Source organism: Styela clava, chromosome 4, assembly GCF_964204865.1.
Source record: "Styela clava chromosome 4, kaStyClav1.hap1.2, whole genome shotgun sequence".
Lineage (NCBI taxonomy): Eukaryota > Metazoa > Chordata > Ascidiacea > Stolidobranchia > Styelidae > Styela > Styela clava.
In genome coordinates, this window is record NC_135253.1 from 24179563 (window position 1) to 24188277 (window position 8715).

The 8715-nt window shown below is 35.9% G+C and overlaps 1 long non-coding RNA gene across 1 annotated transcript; it reads left to right on the forward strand.

Annotated features, from left to right (window-relative positions):
• The first annotated feature begins 2631 nt into the window (after positions 1-2631).
• On the forward strand, positions 2632-5303 carry LOC144422231 (uncharacterized). The gene is made up of 3 exons (XR_013475222.1): positions 2632-3124; positions 3728-3821; positions 4583-5303. It is a non-coding gene; the product is annotated as an uncharacterized LOC144422231 (long non-coding RNA).
• The last annotated feature ends 3412 nt before the right edge of the window (positions 5304-8715 follow it).

Here is an 8715-nt window from a genome sequence, read left to right on the forward strand (position 1 = left end):
CAAGAACGGAATACTCTTTCATCGTCTTTCATCTCGATATAAAATAGGAAGCCTTATGCATTTGAGTAAACATTATTTTAATTAACAGCTACAGTATATCACTCACGCAAGAATGTATACGTAAAACGCAGCTTCTAAATGAACTGACAGTTTCGGTAAGCCGTTAAGAATCAAATCACTCCAAGTTTACATGAAGGGTGACCGGCTGCTTGAATGACGGCCTCAACTATCAGCGGAAATCCAGGGCGCCCACCGGCTTGTTATAAATATTCATGTCAACATCATTCCTATTCCAATCTAAAACTACACACACGAACACCTTTCAGTTTCAATCACTTATTTGTATATTTGTATCACTTATCTGTATTAAGGGTTGCACATCCCTGGCCTAGCTAATTCAACTCCAACTTATACTAAGAACGAAAGCCCTAGTACTGTTGTCTGAACTGATAAAACACCATTGCGATAGACTGTTTATTTCGTAGCAATGGCTACTCAGAATAAAACCAACCGCGATGTAATGTGAAACCATTTTGCTATTGTTGTTCTTAGATGTAGCAAGCTCGCTCCTTTTACGCCATGTTTGTATATATTATGCTGTTCTCTCGCTGCATTTAAATGTCATTCTCGCCCCCTTCGAAAGCAAAAAAACGATATTGTAATTTGTGACTTTTATTGGCGTCGCTGCTTGATAACCAGTTTTGATTCCCCGCGGCTTCCATTCCCCAGTAATGTAAATATCATTTTTCTTTATTTCATGATTTTTCTTTTTCTATAAATGTGATTGCGATACGTGTATGAATCCAATATTTGTTATCAAAAAATAAGTTTCCAGGGGTATTGAAAAATATCAAAACAAAGTCGAATTGCCCAGTCGTTCTTCTCATAGGATGGAGCTTGATATGATTATAAATTCCATTAATCTTTTCAAAACATTTATAAAGGGAACGTCTCACAACTATACATAAGCAATAGATCGGGAAAATATTCAGACAATGGGATAAAAATATCGTTCTACATTCTTCCAGTTGAAACTATTGTTAATGTTACGTCAATTGAATCTCTCACTATTCTAATAACAACTCAATCATCTATTCATCATGATGTAACAAACCAATTGTGTGCCTAGCGTAAATGCGACCATTTAAGTTCTACAGTAAACAATATTTCTAAACCACACGGAATAAAAGAGGTTTTTAAAAAATAACTTGAACTGCACATTATCTACACCTGAGGTGTGCAAACTGCGGTCGGCAAGGAAAAATTGTGCGGCCCGCGGAGTAGTGCCAATTTTGAATGGTGTCCCGGCGAATCTAGTTTTTAGTTTGGGTAATCTGGCAGGTGTGAGCATATCCAATTCCTTTGCGTTGCAAAGCTTGTGCCAAAGCTTGTAGATGGCAAAATCGTGTTGCAAAATTCACGGTTTTTCTCACTGAATTCGTTTAAAGTCGGTGTGACGATAAATTTGAATAGCAGTTTTCGTCAGAAATTCATTCAACCCTGTTCTAAACTCAATGCTAACCAAGCACACATACTAACCAATGTCAACTATCAGAAGTGAGTGGGTAATGTAAACGGATAATGAAATAAAAATATTGAGACTGGACATGAAATTTTTTAAAACTTATTTCGTTTTTTTATATGAGGCAGTAAAGACAAGGCAGAAGGAGAAAAACACAACCACGGCTCACATCACTTTATGAAACGTAAAACATTGCAATACAAGTCAAACCCTAGCCATAATCAAATCTAACATGAAAAGTACAAACCCTCCTCTTATCTCATTCAGGCATGGAACCATCAACCAAGCAATGCTTTAAATGAATAATAGAATGAAATTTAAAACGAAACTTTCCGTTTCATCCTATTATTCTTTTTGATACCAAACTTTTTTATCTTAATTTGCACAGATAGATCGATAATGAATTATGAAAATCAACAATCGGAAAAATGAGTATACAACTCGAAAATTTGTAAATAAAAAATACGTATAAAGGAACTTTACAGGTATTGATTGATACTTGACTACTACACATACTCAAATAATAAAGTAAATCCAAGCTACAATGCAATGGAATCAATTAATTCAAATTATATTTTATTCGTTTAACTCGGTATCGCTCCGTTTGCGCATTCGGAAGTCCTAGTAAGTAACAACAACGCCGTAAAGGCTTGTCACTTTACGTTTGTACAGTAGTTTATCGTGGATGTTACGCAATTTGTATGCCTTTCTCAATACTTTGATTTTTTCGCCTCTTCAGCATCATCTAACGCATGAATTACAAGTATGTATTGTTAAAATACGACCAATTGAGGGCCCTATCAGAGGAGTCGGCAACCTACGGAGTAACGCTTCACTGAATTATAGTGACAAAAAAGCTGTTTTGACGATTATATTCTTTACGTATTTTTCAACAGAATTTATTGTAAGACACGTGTAGACTAAAATATATTATAACCTAACAAGTAATCAGTAGTTCATTTTCTCACCATACTAAATGCACACTTGATATACAAATTGCAATAAATAAAAAAAAGGCATTTCAGGGTGAGGGGAGCCGCGAGAAACCAAATTTGGTTATCGAGCAGCGGCACCCATAAACAAGTCTAACAAGGAAATAATAACAAAAAAAAGTCGAACTGTGTATATACAGTATCATATATACGTTAATTTGAAAATAAATATAAATACGTCAAGGCATTCCAACCAGGTATGCCCAGTAATCTCGCGTTTCAACAACAACAAAACAAGAAACGACTCCGTGCACCAATTATCTAAGTAGCCATGACGATAGCTGCTTTTAGGTAAAGTAACAATGGTACCATTGTGAAGTGACTGTGGTCGTATGTAGAACATTGTATGGTGCAGGCAGGGCTACAGTTGTTTAGGTATCAATGGTAAAAATGAAGTTTCACGAACAGGAAGCCTACCAGTAGTATGGTATGCATGCAACGGTAGTACCGGTAGTCATAAATAATTTAACCTTTTATGGTAAGAAAATTGAACTTCAGTGTGTAACTGGAAGACACATGATCAATGAATAAATGGTATTCTACAAGATCAAGGTAGGATTAAATTTCATGTGGAACTAACCACTTCATACAGAACATGGAAAAAGCAAAGGTAGGTAGATTGTTAAAAATCTAATGTCAGTCAGTTTATGACATAACGATGCCAAATGTACAAAGATAAAAAATAAAAAATAAATTTACAATCGAATATGGTTTAACATTAAAATGATGTTATTAAGGGTGCCAGAGACCAAGATCTTAGTAACTTAGATCAGGCTCAAATATTACCAATATATAACTGACTATATTACATGACATCACAGTGCATGAACTATGCATGGTTTCTTCTTACATGATATCCTCTCATTCACACAGTGGGTCAATCAGAGATGAATCAAATAGGCCTATGTAAAAAGAAACAATTCATAGTAGTAAATAGGTAATAAAGAGGTCATGGTGAGAAAAGACAATATGAGCTTTGCATTGGAAGCATGACTGATTGTAAATGCATATAGCAGGACAATTGTCATTTAATAAGAGAATGATACCTAAAATTTTTGATTTAGGTCAATATTTTAGCAAAAGCTCGCCCTTTGATATATTGGGTGAAATTAAAAATACAGTAAATACTTTTTGTAAGGCTGGGTCCATGTAACATACATAGGTAAAAATATTTGTTTGATTACACGATAAATTCCAAAATTATATATTTCAGGTACTCTGGATCACTGGATCAAGTCGACAGTGGAGCTGGCAATGGCGAAGAAAGTTCTGGATCCACTTTAATCGGATGAAAAGGCAGCAGAATGGTAAAGGGAAAGCATGAATTTTTTGTATTTAAATTTAAAGGTGTCATAAGATGAATGACGAAGGCTTTGACCTATGCTATTCCAAATTACAACTCCCCTGTATTTCAAGGAGTTTTGGCATTTGCTTGATGAAAATCGAGGGACAAATAAATTGGATTTAGTCGATGAGCGTGTATTATGCTCATGCACGTTACTAAGCATGACGAAATAGTCAGCAAAAGCTGGGGGCAATTGGTTGTTGTTAAATTGGTGCATAAGTTTAGAAATCTCTAGTTTATAGATGTCGGACAATTTTAGAACCCTGGTCTTGTGGTATAGGATATTCAGGTTAGAACGAATAGATGCCCTACAGAGAATTCTAACAGCCCTATTTTGTAAAATCTCTAATTTATTCAAGTTTGTTTTGGTAGCGGAACCCCATGCAGCTAAGGCATATTGGATATGACATTGAAAAAGAGCCAAATATACTGTTCGCAGAGTCGAGTCGTTTACATAATGCCTTAACTTCCCTAGGATCCCGACTGATCTTGACAATTTCTTATGCAATTCATTGGTATGAAAGTTCCATTTTAATTGATTGTCAATAGTGAGGCCAAGGTATTTATAAGAGTGAACAATTTCAAGAGGGAGGCCTGTAATTTTGATTGAGATGTTCGCATGTCTGGCTAGAGATTTGTGGCCGAATAACATGACTTTGGATTTTTGTATATTCACAGTAAGTTTATTGGAAGTCATCCAATCATATACTTTATTCATTTCAGTGTTCACCTTGTCTTGGAGAATACTCGGATCTTTTGCACTGTAGAGCAGGCAAGCATCATCAGCAAACAATTTGCTCAAGAAATTGGAGCAGTTAGACAGATCATTTATGTAAATTAAGAAACCAAGAGGACCTAACACACTACCTTGAGGAATTCCGTGATGAATGGGCAACATCGGAGACTGCTGAGAATCCACCTCCACATATTGGAATCGACCCGAAAGGTAATTGCTTAATAGTTTGCCTGTAGCACCCCGAAAGCCATAGTGTCTCAGTTTTTGGGAAAGAATACTATGGTTGACAGTGTCAAAGGCTTTTTTTAAATCGAGAAAAATACAGCAGACAAATTCGCCTTTGTCAATTTTATCATAAATAAATGATGTTAGATCTAAAATAGCATGACTAGTGGAATTATTGGTTTGAAATCCAAATTGACGTTTATTGATCAGGTTGAATTTTGTACAAAAATTGATCAATCTGCTATGTAATAGTTTTTCTAAGATAATGGCAATAGAGGAGAGGATGGAGATTGGTCGGTAATTTGAAGGATCATTATGCTTACCACTTTTGAAAATTGGTTTCACTCTAGCAACTTTTAAAGAGGAAGGGAAAATACCCAATTTGAATGAAAAATTGAAAAAATGACTGAGCACTGGTGATAGGATATCAGCAACTATTTTTAGGAAGTGTGATGGAATACCATCAGGCCCAATTGCTTTTCCTTTTTTTAGATTCAATATCATTTGGAGGATCTCTGCAGGAGTAGTTACTTCAAGAAAGAAAGAGCTTTGCAGAGGAGCACCCAAGAAGTACGCGAATGATTTTGAGCTATGAGGTAGTTTATCTGCAAGCTTCTTCCCCACTGTTGAGAAAAATTTATTGAATTCGCTAGCCACCATGACAGGGTCTCTCACTGTAGTACCATTATCGAGTTTCAATTCTGAGATGGGGGTATCATCTCTGGACTTGATTTTGATAATTTCATTTATAGTCTTCCAAGTGTGTTTTACATCACCTCGGTTGTTTTTGAGGATTTTATGGTAATACAATTGTTTCGATTTTCTCTGCAAATGATTTAAGATATTTTTATATTTTTTAAAGTAAAGACGCTCAAGTAAATTTCCTTTTAAAAATTTTTTTTTGAACATTTGATTTTTGTGTTTGATGGACTTGCGAATCCCCCTAGTTATCCAAGGCTTCAAGTACAATTTATTTTCTCGACGTGATGCAAGTCGAAGTGGGGCATGTTTGTTGATTAACCATTTCAATTGGCCAAGGAAAGAATCGAAAGATAAATTAAAATTTTCTTTACAGAGAGCGGTATCAATGTAGTTGTTACACATCGACTCGACTTCAGATCTGAAAGAGTCGCTACAAAATTTTGTCAAATCTCGCTTCATCCGAGTTTTTGTCTTGGAAGAAACATTTAAACCAGAGATTGTACAAATCACAGGAAAATGGTCAGTAATATCACTAAGCAAAATAAATGATGAAGAGACATTACCTATGTTATTTGTATAGATATGATCTATGAGGGTGTGGGTGGATGATGTGACTCTAGTTGGTTTTGTAATCACAGGCAATACGAAATAGGACATAAGCATGTCCAAATATTTAGCAGTGGGATTGTCATGGGTGTCAAGTAGGTTGATGTTGAAGTCACCTAATATTACAAACCTCTTTTTCGCCATTGCCAGCTTCTCGAAAACAAGAGCCATTGCTCCAGAAAATGAGGGTATATTACATTTGGGGTGTTTGTAAATGACACCAACTACAAATCTCTGGTTGTTCGAGTTAAGTTTGATCTCTACCCACAAGTCCTCACAATTTGGAAATCCTAAATCAAATTCTTGGATCACCTGGTAATCTAAGTTGCTTTTAAGATAAAAACCTACCCCACCAGCTTGGGTAGGAGTAGGAACATACATAAAGTTATATCCTGGGATGTCGACATTTTCGGCCATTCCCCCAGCTTTAATTCTTGTCTCGCTTAGCGCAATAATATGTGGGAGATAGTGAAAATTTGATGTCAATTCGACTAAGCGGTCAATGTATTTTGGTAGAGATCTGATGTTGAAGTGTACCAAAATAAGGTCAGATGGTAGAAACCTAGATGAGACCTCACTGATCTCGTTTAACTCGAGGTATCGACAGTGAGTTGTACTAACATGATGATGTAAATTGTTAGAGTATACAATTCACAATTACTCGCTTAATGAGCCTATAATTTAATTATAATTAGAAAAATGACAACAAAACGCAGAAAAGTTGATGATAAGTGCAAAGGGTTTAATGGCGCAAGGAAATACTCGAATGGAATTTTTTTTGAGATGCACAACGAGTAAGTTGAGTTCACGAGTTGGAAAAGTCATCGCACGCTACTTAAAATTTAACTTCTGTGTGAAAAAAATGTGATTTATCCGTTCGGTTTTTAACTTTCTAAAAATATGTGCGGCCCACCAATTACTTGCAACCCTTAATTTTGGCCTACAACATAATATTCCTAAGCCACACAAAATGTAATAATAAACATATACATTAGCGTCCCAAATTATACAACTCCAAAGTAAAATGTAAATATTGCCGCTGATTATACTGGATCTCAGCTTTAGGGAGCCCCTCATTCCCAGTAGTTCTGTTTTTTTATATGTAGTGAAGCGAGTGAAAGTAAAGTAAGTTTAATAGAAAGTCCAGATTGAAGTTTCGTTCCCATGGCAACGACGACAAAACGCGCTGATCGTTATAAATTTTCCAATTTTTATCGCCGTTTTCTCGTCAACCAAGTCGAAAATTGAAATTCCTAGAATACGCTGAAGAAATCCTCATTTGAACAAATCGTCTCGATATAAAATGGGGAAGTCTTAGGGATTTTAGTAAATATTATTTCAATTATGAGCTACTGTATATCACTCATGCAAGAATGCCTACGTAACGCGCTTTTAAAGGCGGGATATCACAGAATTTCTTTTTTGAAGAATTTGATTTTTATATATTTTCAGAATTTTTGACGTTTACTATTTACATGAGGAGTCACTTGGCTAGTCCCCGAACTCATAACAGAACTGAAAAAAATAAATAAAATTGGAATAAAATTATGGCCTAACCCTAACCTGGTACACATATTACGTTCCGGTGTCCGCCATCTTTGTTCATATACTTCTGGGGCGCCAAATATAATAATCAACATCATTCCTATTTCAATGTTACTATTCCAATCTGAACAGTTGAAATAAACTACACACATACACAACTTTCGGTTTCACCCAGTTATTCGTATGTGGCCTTCTGTATTAAAAGTTACACATCCCTGGCCTAGATAGTTGATTACCTCCAACTCATACGAAAAACGAAATCCCTAGTACTGTAGTCTGAACTGATAACACACCATTGAGATACATAAGCTGTTCATTTCGTGACAATGGCTAATCAGAATAAAACCAACCGCGATGTAATGTGAAACCATTTTGCTATTGTTTTCCTAAATGTAGCCGCGTAGTTTTTTGTCGGTCATTGTATTGTTGTTTTTCTGCCGTCTCAATCGCTTTATCGTTGCGTTGGTTTTATTACGCAACTTCTCTTCCGCCGTCATATTTCTCTACTAAGGGACCGGCGAAGTCATGGCGCCGAGTATTCACACTTTTCGCTTCCGATTCATCGCGAAAGCAGCCCGTCAAATCTCGCAAAATTCATAACCTAAAAACCGGCACGCGTGCTTTTTCTGTTCTGCATGCTTTTCCTGATTATCATCCAAATGAAAGGTTATGCATATTGGATAAAAAAGAAAAAATCTCGATCAAAATTGTTATTCTACTTTACAGACCAGATTTAAAAAAAACACTGTCACAAATTATGGATATCTCTTGATAACCAATACGTTTCCATCACCAGCTTTATTTAAAAAAGAGATCGACTGGACGCCGCTGAAGAGCTATACGTGTTGCAGTAAATTCTTTGAAGCCTCGTTTGCAATCCTATACTGGAAACGACACAGCAGCAAAATTTCTCACTAAAGTTGATTTTGTTTGTACATGATTTGACATGTACATGTTTTTTCTGTGAGATGTGTGCCCGTTTTACGCATAATGGGTGCCCAGCACTGCATATTATTACGCAAATATATGGCATTATTTTATG